Source organism: Spermophilus citellus, assembly GCF_964194105.1.
Source record: "Spermophilus citellus genome assembly, chromosome: 7".
Lineage (NCBI taxonomy): Eukaryota > Metazoa > Chordata > Mammalia > Rodentia > Sciuridae > Spermophilus > Spermophilus citellus.
The window spans coordinates 36,887,474-36,904,694 of NC_138188.1; the positions used below are offsets into that span (position 1 = coordinate 36,887,474).

Genomic DNA, 17,221 nt, shown 5'->3' on the forward strand with positions numbered 1-17,221 from the left:
GGCAGGCATGGTGTCCCTCTGGAGTCCCCTGGTTCCTCACCAGAGACTGTACTAGGATGACAGAGCTCTGCGGTGGGGGGGGGGGGGGGACCACTCAGCCATTGTGCAATAGCTGCATGCACATGGGTGGGTGGGCCCAACCTTCTGGACATCTGAGGTGGGCTATGCCCTTCTCTCCTCTCAGATGGGAGCCCGCAAGCCACTGGGTGAGCAAATCTATGCTGGGTCCTCAGGCTGTTGTGCTCAGAGGTATCAAAGGATGAAGAAAGCAAATAGGCTTTCCAGTGAATTCTGTGGCTTGGGAGGGAGAGGGCTCTGGCATGAACCTTGCAAAATGGAGCTGGGAATGGGCAGGATGCCCATCTACTGCTGCCACCCAGGATGAGATGGGTGATAATGACAACTAGAGCGCCCAGCTGGATTCACCCGTGGAGGGAAGCTGACCACCACAGAATATGTGACCCAGAGCAGTAGGATCCTTCTTCCGTTTGGCAGACAGAGCACAGTTGTTTTAAAAATACACATTCTCATATATTTGTTGATTGATTGTACATCCTCTTCTGAGAAGTGTCTGTTCAGGTCCTTGGTCCATTTATTGATTAGATTATTTGTTTTTTTAGTGTTTAGCTTTTTGAGCTCTTTATATACCCGAGAGATTAGTGCCCTATCTGATGTGTGAGGGGTGAAGATTTGCTCCCAAGATGTAGGCTCTCTATTCTATTCTTTTTCTGAGAAGAAACTTTTTAGTTTGAATCCATCCCATTTATTGATTCTTGGTTTTAATTCTTGTGCCAAAGAAGTCTTATTAACAATGTTAGGGCCTAAATCAATCAACAAATACGGGGGGGGGGGGATGTTCATCATCGCTCACAATTAGAGAAATGCAAATCAAACTACTCTAATATTTCATCTCACTCCAGTCAGAATGGCAGCTATTATGAAGGCAAACAACAATAAGTGTTGGTGAGGATGTGGTGGAAAAGGTACACTCACATACTGCTGGTGGACTGCAGATGGTGCAGCCAACATGGAAAGCAGTATAGAGATTTCTAGGAAAATTGGGAATAGAATCCCAGCTATCCCTTAATCAAAGGACTTAAAAATAGCACACTACAGGGACACAGCCACATCAATGTTTATAGCAGTGCAACTCGCAATAGCTAAATTGTGGAACCAACCTAGATGCCCTTCAATAGATGAATGGATTAAAAATGTGGCATATATACACAATGGAATTTTACTCAGCAATAAAAGAGAATAACATCACGGCATTTGCAGGTAAATGGATGGAGTTAGAGAAGATAATGCTAAGTGAAATTAGCAAATCCCAAAAAACCAAATGCTGAATATTTTCTTTGATATAAGGAGGCTGAATCATAGTGGGGTAGGAAGAGGGAGGATGGGAGGAATAGAAGAACTCTAGAGAGGGCAGAGGACTCTAGAAAGGGAGGAGACAGGGGGTTAGAAATGATGGTGGAATGTGATGGACAGTATTATCCGAAGTACAGGTATGAAGACATGAATTGGTGTGAATATAGTTTGTAAACAACCAGAGATATGAAAAATTGTGCTCTATATTCGTAATAAGAATTATAATGCATTCCACTGTCATATATAAATAAAAAATAATTACAAGGAAAAAATACACATTCTCAGTAGGATTACCCACAGCACAAAACACTGTTTACCAGAATTTTAGAAAATACACACAACAGTCTTTAAAGGCATGTGAATAAATGAATATGACCTTCCAATGGACACCTACAGGCTTGCTGAACCCATGCCCACACTGACTGTCTCTGACCCACTTCCACACATAGTCGTGCCACCAGAGGCCCCTCCTTCACGGCAGCTGACCCGGTTTATGATGGGTCGCTGTGGATATTTAGGTACTTAATTCTGTTTTCATTAAATCCATCTCATGATGTGTGTGGGCTTCACGAGGGTCAGGACTGTGTCGTCTTAACTGCTTATTCAAATCCCCAGGACACTGCCTGAAACATTTGTAGAAAGAAGGAAGAAAGGAAGGAGGAGAGATCTGATGATGGGCCAGGCACAACACCAGGTGCAGGACCCCTGGATAGCTGTGGAAGTGCTCCCAGCTCTGCAGAGGAGAATTCGGGCAGCTGGAGAGGTGCCCACAGTTACCTGGGAAGGCAGAGGAGCCGACCTAGGAAGGCTTTCCTGCCAAAGGCTGCAGCTGTCCAGGGACTACGGGCTGAGGGGCAGCTCTGGCCAGAGGCAGTGCGGAACAGGAAGATGTCAGGCCTCCCCTGGGCAAGGGGTCAGGGAAGAGAAGGCACCCCTGTGAAGTGAGAGCAGACAGCTCAGGCTTGCAGAAGATGCTATCACCCTCATGCAAACCCATCAACTCCAGAGCTGATTTCCAGATTCACACTAGCAACTGTTGCCTCACTCTTCTGGGGCTGGGGGTGTAGCTCATTGGTGGAGCACTTGCATGAGGCTCTGGGTTCCATCCTCAGCATGCATGCACGTACCGACACACACACACAAAGAATCCTTTGCTGTTTTAATTTCTAAACTGGCACATGGGTTATGTGCACGTTACAGAGATAATGACGAGGGAATTGTGAGTCCAGTGTGGTTTGTTCAACACCATCGTGTGGAACTGCAAGGCTAAAAGAGTGGGCAGGAACTGCTGTCCTGAGGCCTGCCCTGCAAAATGGGATCTGTCCGTTGTTACCAGGGAACTATGATAAACAATCACAGACAGACACTGGTCAGAACAAGCCACTTTATTTAAGAGCTTCGACAGCTCAAAGTGGTTTAACATAGATGCCTGGAAGATTTATCTAGATGATAAAATACCTGAACTTGAAAGGCACATAAATTATAATTTTCCAGGTTTTTTTTTTTCCTTTTAAGATCTCACAGTCAAGTGCTTTAAGTAATGAATGAAACACACAAGAATTCACTAGATTTCATACAAACTGTCTGGTTAGTGTTTGCAAAGTACCTTTGCTACCATATGATTCTGAGTCCAGAATTAGTGCCACACACCTATGTCTGTGGTTCCTCATTATACTGGTGATCATGAGGGAAATAATAAATATAATAAAAAATAACACCAGCTATTATAGGCTCAGGGCTTGCCATACTGCCTGTGTGCACTGAGGTCAGAGCTTCATGTAGTTAACTTGCATAATGCTGAGTTAGGTACAAAGAATCCCATTTTACAGATGCAAAAGCTTAGGTTTGGTGAGCTTCTGTGATGCATGGGAGGTGACAGCAGTGACATCATCTGACCACAAAGCTTCATGTTCATCACGAAGCTGCCACATGCATGAACATGCTTGGCCCTCAGCAAAACAACAACAACAACAACAACAACAAACAATAGTTATCTTTCTCGGGCTACAGGTTCCATTTTAAAAAACACATGTGTATACAGCAAAAAAGTTTGTCTCTGGGCTTATTTTCTTTTATTCATTCTTTTGTTCATGCATTTTGGACATGATACTCTGCCAGGTACGGGGGTTAAAAAATTGGTTTCCACAGAGATCCAGACAACCCCAGACAATTCCCATACCCATTTGGTTGGTGGAGCTCAGCACAGAGCAAAGGAAGGTAGCCCCCTGAAGGGGACCTGTATAGGGCCATGTGTTAAAGGCAACATTGAAAAAGACCATTTAAACTCTCTTCCAATCCTAGTTCTCCCCCCAACCACCACCACCTTGTGCTATTTTTCTGGCCTGAGTCTTCATAGGCTGGACCACAGTGGTTTGACAAAAGCTTCCCCCAGGCCCTTTATCATGCAGAACATCCCTCTCACATGGAGGCCTGTGCTTCTGGGGAAACCACCACTACACAAGATAATCCATCTACCCCTCTAATCACCCTGCCCAGTCCCCTAAGTCCCTGCCCTGCCCCCAACCCACCTGCTGCTTAGTTCCACCCAGGATGTTTACCCAGAACAAGGCATAACAATAGCTGCATCAGAGTAGTATCCTCCACAAGTCAGGCAGGCTCAGTGTATTTTAGGTATCCAGACAATCTCCAGGATAACGCACTAAGGTAGGCGCTGTTATTAACTCCTATTTTAGTTCATACAGGGGAAGGAGAGGCCAAGAGTTAATGTTTCTTCAGGGACATCTGTTTAGCTCCCACTGTCCTCACACTTCAGGAGATAAGGGACAGCCCAGGGTCAGGGACAGAGTTGCCAGGTCTGTGACCACCAAGACTTGAGCTTCCCTTCTCTCTTTAACAGGGAGCTGTGGTCTTTGAGAGAAAACAGAGGGCTGCACCAGGGCTGCCATCTCTCCCTCTCCCTCCAACACCCTTTTGTTAACATCTGTCCTGTGGTTTTGATCACTCCCCACGAATGGTGCCAGGTTCCTCCCTGGACTGTGTTCCCCCCTCCCTGGGCCTCCCAGTCAGCTTCCATGGAGCAAATCCTACCTCTATACCAACAGACCCATAGGAGACCCTGGGATTATTCAAGCCCATAAAACACACCAAGTGACTAACAGGTGAATCCTGAAGCCCAAAGGGGTCTCCCAAATTCATGGGGGTCTCAAAGTCTGAGGGTCCTCAGCAAGGGACCAGCAGAGTTGCTTTTCCTAGGGAGTCTTCTGACCAAGTGTAGATGGTGACCCCAAGAGCTAAGAGTCACCAGTGAAAGTCATGAAGCAACTGACACCTGAAGGTAAAGCGTGAGCCCCAAGTCCCTGGACTCATGCAGCAGGCAGTGCCCAGATGGGTCAGAGGGTCGGACCCCTTACTCTGGTTTTGATCAGGCTGGAACTGTCACTTTGTGGACAGTGCCTCTGTCTGATTTCTCAGAATCCTCAGAGCAAGGGAAGGTGGACACCAGTTATATGTTTGAAGAATGAATGGCTAAACCAGACCTCATCTTAGAGAGCAGGCTGCCTAAGAGATTCTACTGGAACCCCTCACTTGATGACAGAGGAGACGTCCTCAGGAGAGGGGAGGGGAGTTTGCTGAGTTGCAGTCCTAGAGGCCACCCAGAGTCCCCGCAGAACACCTCCACTTTGCTCTCCTGACTGCTCCCCTAGAAGGGCACCTTCATCTATACACAGGGCTTTCATCTTCAGTAAGTAGGAACAGTCCCATTTACACAGGAAGAAGTCAAGGTTAAGGAGCTTGCTTCCCCCAACCCCAGCTCTCTACAGGCCAGCCCCTCTGACTCCCTTCCTCAAACAAGTCACACTCTCTCCCAACAAGACATGCCTGCTCCCTTGTTTTCCACCCTGGAACTCTGATTCCCATGAAAGTTTGGCTTCCAGCAGCCTCTGCAGTTGGGGCCCTGATAAACATTCTCCAGCACCCTGGAGTTCTCCTTCCTGTTGGGTGCAGAGCAGGCTGAACTGTGTTGTCTGCAGGGCAGGCTGAACAGATGTTGGCTGCAAGATAGCCCACGCACTCAAACCCCCCTCTATCTGGTCCTTTATCACCTGTTTGCCTCAAGTCTGAACATTCAACCCTGCTCAAGGCTGAGCACTGAACCCCCCCTTGGGCCAACAAGGCAGCTTGCAGACCCAGAGGCCCCATTAGATCTGGGCTATAAAAACTCCCTCCTGCCAGGCCCCTCTCTCTCTTGCTCTTTCTCTCTCTCTCTCTCTCTCTCTCTCTCTCTTGCTCTCTTTATCTTTCTTGCACGCGCTGTCTCTCTCTTGCTCTTGCTCTCCCTGTTCATCTCATCTCTTCTCTCTCTCTCTCTCTCTCTCTCTCTCTTTCCTTCCTTCTTTTCTCTTTGTTGCACTGCTGCAATAAAGATCTTTTGGTTGCTCCGAGTGTTGTGGTCACTTTCCTTTCACTTCCTAGCTCTTTTACACCTGTGTATGTGGATTATCTATTCGTGTAGGTCGCTCCCCTGCACGGCCCTTCACGCGGCCTGCACCACATTTGCCAGCCCATCACTGTGACCCCAGTACTTGGCCCAGTGGCAGGTGAGCACTGAGCAGCACACGAGGAAGATGAGTGGATATTATTTTACATAGTTGCGTGCACGCGTGCAGAAGGTGGTCTGCCTGCTGAGGTTGGAGTCAAAAGGTAACAGAGGGGGGTGGAGGCGCAGGTGGACGCAGCGAGAACCGGCAGTTTGGGAAGCAGGGACGGAACAGTGCTGGGCTACAGGAATCCGCAGCTCCGCCGCCACCTGGCGCCCAAGTCTTCGCCGCCAACGGGAGTCACGTGGGCCCAGGTGTCTCGCCGGGATCCAGGTCCTTGCGGGTGCCCACACTGGCATAGGCAGACGGGCGGGCCAGGGCCCCTGGCTCTTCTTACCTGCGAGTCTCGAGGCTCCGCAGTGGCACCCGCAGCGACAGGGACTGGGGATCTGTCGGGCTGAACTTGGGCCCGCGCTGGAGGACAGGTCAGTAGGGATCGCTCCTGGTGTCCCAACGCAGGGCCGCCTCGGGGCCCGTACTGTCCCGGGGCTGGGACCAACTGTCCTGGGCTAGCCCTCCCCGCCCCCACGCTGGGGGGCGGGGTCTACACGCGCTTGACCTTGCGCTCCCGGAGCTCCCCGCTGTGGGCGGAGTCGTGTACGCAGCCGCTGGGCCGCAGGCTCCCTCCCGGAGGGTGGCTCCTAGGGGACAAGGGCCCATCCGCCCCGCCCCTTACCCAAGCCACGCCCACTACCCCCACCCGCCCCCCGTGCTCCTGCCCAGAATCCCAACCTGAGTTTTGCTTTATATTTTCCTATATTTTGTATTCCATTTCTTTCTCATTTTCACTTTACTTTCTTTCTTTTTTTTTTTAGGGCTGAATTACAAAGTATATCAAAGTATGCATGAGCACTTTTTACAAAATAAAATGATTGCCTGTAATGTGCTTCTAATGGAAGCAACAGGCCTCTCGCCCTTGCTTCTCACCCACAACCCTTTTTATCATTTCCTTCGTCGTTTAGTTCTTCTGGTGGTCACCCCTTCTCGCTAAAAAAATAAGCTTACATAGCGATTTCTTGATTTATCTATTGACTTTCTGCCATGTTAGATGAGAATTTACTCTCTTACTGCGCCCCTGCTTCCTTCTCCTGACAAATTTACACCTCTGTTCCCCAGCCCTGCCCTCTGAGGGCTGAAACCTCAAACCAGGAGTGCATGAAGGTTTTCCTGGGCCTGAGCTTACACAATTGTGAGGGATGGAGAAGGGCAGTTTTAGGGAAAAAAAAAAATACAGAGCTAGGACCAGCAAGGGAAAATTTATTTAGAATGAAAAAAAGAATTGACCTCAAAAGCCTGGGGCCTGGGAGATTCAGGTCCTAAGCCTCTCAGATCTTCTTAGGTAATATGGGTCTCTAATTTGCTTCCCTAATGCAGTCTGGCCTCTCTGCTCCCCGCCCCCAAACCCTCCAAAACTCCTGGCACTCACAAGGGACTTGCTGCCAGGGTCTGGAAGGTCAAGACTCACCAGTTTCTGCCAATCGGATTTCCTAAAGGAGTGAATTGGACTGTTCAAAACAAAACAAAACAAAACAAAAAAAAAAAAACCAAAAAAAACAAAAAACAAAAAAACAAAACATCAAGGATGATGTCAAGGTTTGTATTCCTAACTACAATGCCAGGCCCTCACCTGAAGATGGGAAATGCTTCTGGAAGCTCACTGTAGGTCCTGACTCTCTTGTCACCAGATCCTCAGAGTGTTCTCATGAGGTTAGTTGGGCAGGAACAGTGATCCCCCAGCACAGGGAACACCAATCTATGAGGCTTCCCACTCAGGCTGAAGATGCAGTGTCCATCCCTTTGGGTCCCTCTCTCCCACCTGATGAACTGGGGCAAGTCGCTTTACCTTTCCAATCCTCAGTTTCATTCACTGTTATTGAATCCTCCCCCCAACTAGCTTTGGGGGAGAATTAAGTAGCTTAACATCTAAGTATACAAGCATAATAATCTTTGGTTCTTCTTTATTAAGTCAGTGTATGTCCCAGCATGGCAGGAGCGCCATGAGAGCTTGGGGATTTCTAAGCATCTCTATGTAGCCTGTGGCATGATGGATTGGTAGGAGCTCTCAGATTAAAATCAGAGGCCAGGTCATTATGAGTCAGGACCCTAGGCCAGGGAGGGAAAGACCGGGCAATGAGTCCCCATGAATCAAAGCTTTCTTTCCTGGGCTAGTGAAGACCAAGGCTTGCTCTAGAAGGGAGCCAGGCTTCCTGGGCAAGAGATAGTGACCACTTATTATAGGAGATAGGAACCTCATCTAACAGCCAAACTTTACCTAACCAGGGTGGGAGAGAGGCGGTGACTGAGAAATCTATTCTGGAGACACCTGGCTCCTAACTTTCAGAAGGGAAAATACCTACATGTGAGCAATGTTCTTTGCTTACAATCACAGGCAGCAACTGGATCCTAGGTATGATGGGGTTGGAATTTTTGGCCCTCTCCCTTATTAGTAAGTTTAATTTCTCCTGAATCCTATTTGCCATTATACTTAAGGAAAGTGCCTAGGTGATGGCTCTGAGGAAGGAGAAGGACTTTATATAGAAGATGGGTGATATTGAGTCCCCCAGAAGCAGATCTCAAGACAAGTAGTCACGTGCAAGTAGTTTATTTGAGAGGTGCAGAAATCCCAAGAGGAGAATTGAAGTGTAACGGAGGACATGAAAGGCAGTTCAAAGAAGAAGGCATGGAAAAACCACCATAGTAATAGGTAGGCGCCTAATCCCGTGGGAATGTTCTAGAAAGCAGTATAAAGAACACACCTTAACTTATCCCATCCAAGAAAAGTTTTCAGGAAGCAGGTCTCTAAGGGGGAAAACTGGAACTTACAGATTTGCTCATGATTTTGAATATTTATAATAGATTATTTCTAGGCATAAAAAAGGAGTTCAAGCTATAATATAACATTATCCTGAAGTCTCCTTGTGTCACTTAATGTCCCAGTCAGAGAACACTGGGCAGCAATCAGTGTGCAACTGGGAGTCACAGGTTTAAGCTGTGTTCTGAGAACATTCTGGAAAATAGGCTCTTCTTGGGTGTACGGTAATGTACCATACTCTGGATATACCTCTGCCTTTAGATGCACCCATTCTAACCTTGACTTCTGAGCTCTCCCTCAGAAAGAGCAGGGTTTGCCTGGTTGGAAATAAAAAGTGAAAAAGGAAACTGGTGGGCTTTTAAAATGACCATAGGGCAAACTTCTCAATCACTGGGAGTACTTTGGAAGGTGGTGAACAGGCAATGCTCAAGCCGAGTCTTTCTCCTACAGCAGGCCTCCACTACCATTGGACCAAAGTGACTTTTTCCAACATGAGTTGGTTTGCAATACTTCCCCGCTCAAAAGCCTCCAGTGGCTTCAACCATAATAAGCTTAAAAATCTCAAGTTGGCCCCATGGCTGGCTGGGCCCTCGTGTGTTTTGCCTTGACAAGTTCTCCAAGCATCACCTAGTCCTTACCTCGGTTCTAGATTTTACTGTCCTCCCTTGGACTCTGTTTTAGCCAGTTTTTCATTGCTGTGTTCAAAATACCTGACAAGAACAACTTAGAACAGGAAAGGTTTATTTTGACCCATAGTTTTAGGGGTTGAGTTCATGGTCGGCCAAGTCCTTTGCTCTGGGCCCCAAATGAGGCAGAACTTCATGATGGATGGCCCTGGAGGAGAAGCTGCTCCATTTCTGGTGGGCAAAGAGAGATGGAGGGAGGGGCAGCAGGGAAAATGCACCCTGCCAGGCATGTTCCTTGTGACCTACCTCTACCACCCACTTCTGAAACCCCACCTGCCAAAAACCATCTAAGCTAGGATGGACCAATTAGGGTTCAGCTCTTATAATCCCATCATTTTACCTCTGGAAATTTCCTGCATTAATAGGCGCTCTGGGAGGACACCTCATCTCCAAGCCATAACAGATGCCCTGGGCATTCTTGTACCCCAGAACTGTGTAGCTGTTGTCACTCACTGATAGGACACATCCTCTCAGTCTCAAGGCAGCTTGCCCAGTTCATCAGCCTTCTGAAACTCCACCTGCCAAATCAAAGACGCACTCCCACGCACCACCCCTTTTAGAGTACTTCTTATTTGTTATTGGAGTATATTTTTATTTATTGTCTGCCTCCCTCACTTAAGCGTAAGGTCCAAAGGAGTTGAGTCTTTCTAATATATTTTATTTCTGGATGCATCTCCACATCCAGATGAGTGCCAGGCTCCTGGTGGGTATTCAAAAAATATTTGTCGAATGAATGAAAAGAAAAACAAGTGAAAGAACAGAATTGAGTGAATAAAAAAAAATCAGTGAATACATAGATTAAAAGCATTCTAGGATGCAAGCTTTCAAGTAAGCTAGGCTGGATTCCTCACTCTGGAAAGAATTGTTAGAACACAGAAAAAGGCCAAAGGGAGTTTGGCTGGGCTGCATTATCTAAACCGATTCATAATTACAGGTTGAGTATTTGACTGAGAAATTTTGCTATTTTATATTTGACCCCGTGTCTGTGTTAAATATTTAAGTAAAGGTTAGCTTGAAAGGCTACATGCTTTTTTAAAAGTAGTAAAAAGAAAAAAGTTTCCTCTTGTCATTTTAATAATTCAGAATGGTGTTCCGTGGCTTCTGTTGGCGTTCTAGAGCCCAAGATGGTAACTGGCTACCTGAAAAGGGAAGGCCTTGATCAAATATTTAAGATCTCACTTATTTTCATTGTCTGCATATTTTGTATTCCTGCTTCTCTCTCACTTGTTTTAAAATTTTATTTTACCCATTTTGCAGTCACACAATTCATACACACTAAAGTTAATAGAAATGTTTCATGGATTATTAAATGCAGCTAAGCAATGAGCTTTTGCTAGAACATAAGGCCAAACTGGGGCCACTTTGCTGTTCTAAGAAATTTTTTTTTTTTCCTTGAATGTGTGGACTGAGTTTACAGAGGTCTCGTCCCTTTATGCTGAAGTTTTGCTGCAAAAGAGGCATTCAGATGGAAAATAAATGCCCCCTAAAAACATCTTTTACAATGGAGTAATTAAGAGGTCTTAGATCCAAGAACAGTTGAAATCATAGCAGTTTAAGTGGACCCTGGAAATTATGGCCAGAAGACTCTTTGCTAATGAAAACATTGCATTCTGGCGCTCGGTGGATTCTGATTGGCATCTACCTAGGCTTAATTGTCTAAGGAATGCCCTAGCAGCTGCACCCCAGTGCTTCCGTTGTCTTTCCTAATGGAGCTTTTACATCCCACTCTTGCCTCTAAAACCTGAATGCAGATCTTGATGTTCATTAGAGCCTATTTGGTACAAAAGGGCTTTCTGTAAGTGATCAGAATTTTAAAATTGTTCAGAACGGTCACACTTAAAGAATAAGCCATCATTTTGTGATGAAGAGATTGTTACCCAAAGAGGTTAGAGGATTTTCTCAGGGTCTCACACAGCAAGCCAGTGATGGGGATGGACTATTAGGGTTTTGTTCATCTGTTTGATACCATCAACAAACACAGTCTCTGCTCACCCCATAGAAGAGGCTTTATTAGTAGGATTGGACCCCAGAATGCACAGGAAGATTGGGGTTCAGGGCTTAGAAGGAGGCAGGAAGAAGGCAGCCGTGAAAAGCTAGAAAGCAAGAACCTGAGGAAGGAGCTCTTAGTAGAAATGGTCCAGTTGGGATGTCACTGCAGGGTACCAATCAGATCTTAGACATTCTTATGGTCATTAAGTCATGAGTGACAGTCCTGGGAGAGGCCCTCTGATTGACAACGTTAGTTAGTACATACTCCCCTGGCTGTCCTGAGGAAGGTGCTGCCGAATTTCCTCACCTACTAAGACTCTCAGAGTGGAAGAGAGGTCATCCCCAAAACAATGCTATTAAGAGGGAGACAGAGATGCAGAGAAGCCAGAGGGTATTAAAATCCCCACAGGTGGATTCTTGGACAGTTCCACGTAGCCATGAGAAGCAAATAGGAGCCTACATGGGATAACTAGGAAGGTTTTGCTTTACAAACACAGGAGATCCCTGTCCCTCTCCTTCTTTCTTTTGATCTAGACTGTGGATATAAGACCACGCAGCCATCTTGAGTCTATGAAGTAGCAAGCCTGATGTCCAAATCCATCTGCTAAGGATGAGTGGGTAAATAAAAGGAGTGTGATATGTTAAGTACATCATGGAGCTGCTGTACCAACTGCCTCTCCCCAGACTTCTTATGAGAAGAAAATTAAAATTTGATCTGGCCACGTCGTAGAGTATCAGAACACACAGTCTTGCACAATCCAATAATGCAAATTGGTTCTAGAATGCTGTTCTTGCAATTCTCTATGCAGCACGGTTCCTGTTCTACTTACAAAGCCATGGTTTCTGTCTACAAGGACTCATTGTCAAACTGGGGCTTTATTATACAGGGCTCTCCCGAGGAGCAACCAGTAAGATAATACACTGAGATCATAAGAGGGGGAATCTCTTATGGGAATCAGATCCCATGATGGTGGAAGGAGGGAAGTTCCACGGTGGTTCTGTCTTCTGCTAGCTGGAGAAACAGGAATGCAGGTGGTGTAATTTAGTCTGAGTCTGAAGGCCTGAGATCAGGGCAGGGGTGAGATGGGAGCAGAGGGTTTGCTCGTGTGAGTTCTAGGGGCAGAGGAGGAGAATGGGAAACCCTTTCATTGAGGTCAAAGATAGATGTCCCAGCTCAAGGAGGGAGGGAGAATTTGGTTTCCCCTGCCATTTTGTTTTGTTCTAGCCCCTAACAGCTTGGATGATGCCTACTCAGATTGGCAGATCTTCTTCACTCTGTCTACTGATTCAAATGCTAATCTCTTCTGGAAACATCCTCATCTCACCCAGAAAAAAAAAATTGTTTTACCAGCTATCTGGTCATCCTTCAGCCCTGTCATCATGAAGGTTAGAATAATATTCCTGACCAATGACAGAGCAAGAAGTTGATTGATGGAGAATTCTTAGCAGCCAAGGACAAACTGCAATGGCCAAGACACAGTTCAAAGGCCAGCTCTTGCTCAGGCCCTCACCCCTTCCTGCTGCCTCTTGGCCCTCTCCTCTTCCCTGTGCCTCCTTTTATCCTAGCAGTAATCCTTGCCAGATGCAGGGACTTCTCTAACAACCCATCGTGCACCTCCTCTTATCTGTACTTCTCAAACAAGCACCCCATCCCCACCTTCTCTCCTCCCGGGAATCCTGAACCCAGAGCCTCTAGCTTCTGTCTTCACCTCCACTCTGAAGCTTGCTCATGCCTGGGAGCAAATCTTCATTTTATGGGGCTTGCATTGGACTGCCTTGGATGCTGGTGGCCACCTCCTTCAGAGAAACTTCTCCCTGGGCTCCTCCTGGTCTTCTCCTTCTGTCCTGGAGTGCACATTCTGTCTGTCCAGGACTGTGTGCCAAGACATTAGACCATGCCCCAGCCAGTGGGAGGGACAGCCCTAGAAATGGAGCAGAGGAATGAAGACCCTAGAAGCGGTGGCATCCACCTGTTTTCAGAGCAGTGCCTGGTGGAACCGGGGAGGTGCTCTGTGGTGTAGGCAGATCCCTGGACTTTCTTTGATCTTCAGAAAAGGAGCAGGCAAGGGACAGGACCTGAACCAGAGTCCCTGGCATGGGAGGAGCCTGCTCCTTCTTTTCTCCCTCCTACATCTGCAGGCCTCCCGGGCCCACATGACTCTCCAGGAAGCAGGTTCTGAGATGGATTTTGAGGCACAGAAAGTTTATAGGGAATAACATCTGGGAAGGGCAGGAGGGAAGCGCCCCGGGGCAGGGGAGCCCTTAGACCCGGACTGCTAAGAACTGGCCAGGCCCCTGACCTCTACTTTATTTAATCATTGGCTGCCCCAGAAGACCATGACCTTGACTGAAAACAGAGGCAGACCCTAAGAAGATAGCAGCTGCAGATCGTCAGGAAACCATATTCCTCCAGCACCACGAGTAACTCCTTCCTGAAGGCAGATCTAAGCAGTGAATCTCTGCGTGGACCGTGAGCCATGGGGGCACTCAGTTCTCCCCAGAGGATGAGCAGCTCTGTGCCAGAGTTTCTGGCAGAGTGAGACAGGTTAGAGCTCTCTGTGTATTGAGGTCTTTCCCCATATCCCAGATCCTAAAATTATAGCTAAAGGGAAGACTTCCCTGCTGAACACTTGCATGCCGTGACAGGGGATGTGAGTGGTGGCCAGATCTCCTTCCTCCACCTGCTGGCTCTGCCCTGCCCCACTTGCCCACACCTCCTTTGCGTGCCGCTCAGGCTGTGGAGCACCAGCAATGCCGTGCTGAGTCCTCACTGGCAGAGTGAGGGGAAGAAGGAAGGAGTTATGTATGGAAAGAGCGAAGGAAAGAATTCAGGAAAGAGCAAACTGGATGGAAATCAACAGAGTTATCAGCTGAGTCACCGAGGGATGAGATGACCATCTCCATCCCCCCAGGGATTCTTTGCCAAAGCACTTGACCACTTCATATGGTGGCAGAGGCCTGCTTCCCAGTGATGACAGATACTCATTTCAGTCTCAGCCTGCAGCTGGAGTGTTAAGTCACCGTTTCCCCTGGAAGGCAGAGTTGTTAAAGGCACAGAGAGCACAGATTGTCTATAAAGGCCGTGTGGCTCTCTAGCTCTCAGACCGCAAGGTGGTGATTGACTGCACTACCCCCAGTCTCCCTTCCATCCATCTTTATTGCTTCATGCTGTGCCCAGATGGCATGTGAGCTTCCTGCCTCCAGTTGTGAACGCAGCTGGTGGGAGCTCTGTGCCCCTGGAGGGGAGGAGAGCAGGCCAAGCGCTCCCCTCCACATGGTCCCATAATGTCTCAGAGCCACGCACTAATTGGCCTGCAGATCCAGAGCCCGTGATGGGGACGGATTCTGACATCCTGTCCCGTCAGGAGAGCATGCTGTGGAAGTACACCCCGGAGGAGGAGATAATAGTCCCAAGATCATTTTCAGAAAGGACAAGTGGAATCTCACACTAATGCTTTGGTGAAATGCCCTCCAGGATGGGGGACTAGGAAAGGCCCAGTAATTGCTTCTACATTTGCAGCTTTACATACATCAAGTCAGTCGGCGTAGATCAAGTCTCACAGTGGTAACAAACAACCCCACACCCCAGCAGCTTAGGAAAAGAAAGGTCTAGTGCTTTCCCAGGTCACCTGTCCATCCTTCAACCCACGTTTACACACGGATCTTCTTGGGGACGGTTTTAATCAGGGTTTCTGCTGCTGTGACCAAAAGACCCGACGAGAACAATTTTAAAGGAGGAAAAGATTATTTGGGACTCAGAGGTCTCAGTTTCAGAGGTCTCAGTCCACAGATGACAGACTCCATTGTTCTGGGCAGAACATCATGGGGGAAGGGACAAAATACATACCCTGAAGGCACTGTCCCCAAGGACCCACCTCCTCCAGCTGCACCCCACCTGCCTATGGTTACCACTCAGTCAATCCCTATCAGGGGATTAATGCACCGTTTAGATGAAGGCTCTCATAGCCCGATCATGTCACCTCTCAACCTTCTCGCATTGTCTCACACAGGAGCCTTTGGGGAACACCTGATACTAAACCCTACAGGGACCTTGCCTGTGGCAGAGGGAAGGGAGGGACAGGGAGAAGTGTGAGCTGGCTCCTTGTGTCATGTCCTCCCAAGTTGTTATTAAGTGAAACAAGTCACATTCCACTTCTAGGTTCCACAGGCCGAGGATGTCTAGTGAGGTCACCTTTCCTAGCCTCCTGGCTAGCCTCCTGGGTTTCATTGTACTCAACCTCTCACATGTACAGTGGGGAGCCAGGCAAGGAAGTTCAGGCAACCTGGTAAGCTTTCAGGCAGGTGTCCACTCTGCACCTGCAGGAGGAGCACAAGCTGGGCAGCTGCACAAGCAGCATGATTTAGTGGCTGAGGGTCTAAGGCCTAGTTTGATTTCTACATCTGCCTGTGTGACCTTGAGCAAATTGCCTAACCTCTCTGAACCTCTAAATAGGCATATAAATATCTCCCTATTAAGGCTATTGTGGAGATTCAACCAGATATCAGGCAGGTGCATATTACATGGGAGAATTTTATCATGATAAAGCAGTTCATGCTGGCTATGGACAATTTGAAAGATTTAAGGAAATAGAAAGAAAGAAATAATATCAAACTTTTCCTGGCCACCCAAAGACAGCCAGTGTTAAAATGTTGGCATATTTCCTTGGAAAGATGAAAGCAGGCTATTTTTAAAACAGTAGCTGTTTCTGCATCTGGGCAGAAGGACAAGGTGCCTTAATAGGCCTATTAGCTGTCCCACCCTTTGCTAGGCTGGATGGTAAGCATTGTAAAAAAAAAAAAAAGTTTTCTCAATTCTTTGCATGCTAATCAAACAAGTTTTTTAAGTTCTCTGTCAAAAGCGATGAGAAAGGGGGTTCCAGTGTTGGGGCTCCAGAAATTGGAAAAAAGGCAGGCTGTGAGCCCAGTTGGGAAGTCTAAGGGATCTTGAGACAGAGATACTCAGGTGCTCAGGTGCGTCGTCGGATGCACAGCGGCTGAAGAGTAGGCGACACAGCAAGACTAGTGGCATGCAAGGGACAGAGGGGACTGAGAATGCTCTTGCGCGTGCGCACGTGGAGAACAGGACACCCAGAGTGCCAGGGGTACCTGCCTCCTCAGTAAGAGGCGCCAGGCAGTGCCTGGGGCTTGGCAGGTCTTATCACTCCAAAGGCTGAAGCTGGATCTTCCGTTGGCAGCTTTTTCTGCCAATCCTGCAGCCCCCCGCCCTTTTAATTTCAAACCTTGAGGCTCAAGTATTTCCCAAATAGCCTGATGTGGCTGGTGCCCTGGGGGGTGCGGGCGAGGGAGGCTTGTCCTGAGAGGGATGAAGTGGCTTAGGGAGAGGAGTGGGCAAGATGGAAAGGTGCTGAGATCTCTCAAGGGGATTAGTAACCCGGCTAAGAAGGTTTGCAGAAAAATGGTGAGAAGCAGCTTCTAGAAAAAAAAATGAAATCCTTTTTCTCAGGGTGTCCTTGAAATCTCAAGGAGGAGGCTTTGGATTCCTTCCTTTTGGTGAGCTTTTGGGCTAGAGTTCTTATGTTTGGATACTCAAGAATTCTGTAAAATGATATGTATTAACTCTAAAATATCATAATGAAAGATAATGATATTCTAGAGCTAATACATCCTAATTTGAAGAATATAAATAAATATATTTGTGTATATATACATATACATTTAACGTAGTTGAAATCACACTGTCTACCTATTGTATATCCTGCTTTTATTCTCCCACAACATTAAAAACGCTCCATAAACATCATTTGGGTTTTTTTCCCTCTTAATAGGCATGGCCGTCGCCCTCC

The 17,221-nt window shown here is 47.3% G+C and overlaps 1 protein-coding gene across 1 annotated transcript in view; it reads right to left on the minus strand.

Moving 5' to 3' along the window:
* The window catches only part of NMNAT3 (nicotinamide nucleotide adenylyltransferase 3), a 113,026-nt gene extending 106,492 nt beyond the window's left edge, over nucleotides 1-6,534 (minus strand). The window contains exon 1 of the mRNA XM_081302100.1: nucleotides 6,268-6,534. The gene's annotated coding sequence lies outside the window, so the exon portion shown is untranslated. The remainder of the gene's footprint in view (nucleotides 1-6,267) is intronic.
* Between the last annotated feature and the right edge of the window lie 10,687 nt (nucleotides 6,535-17,221).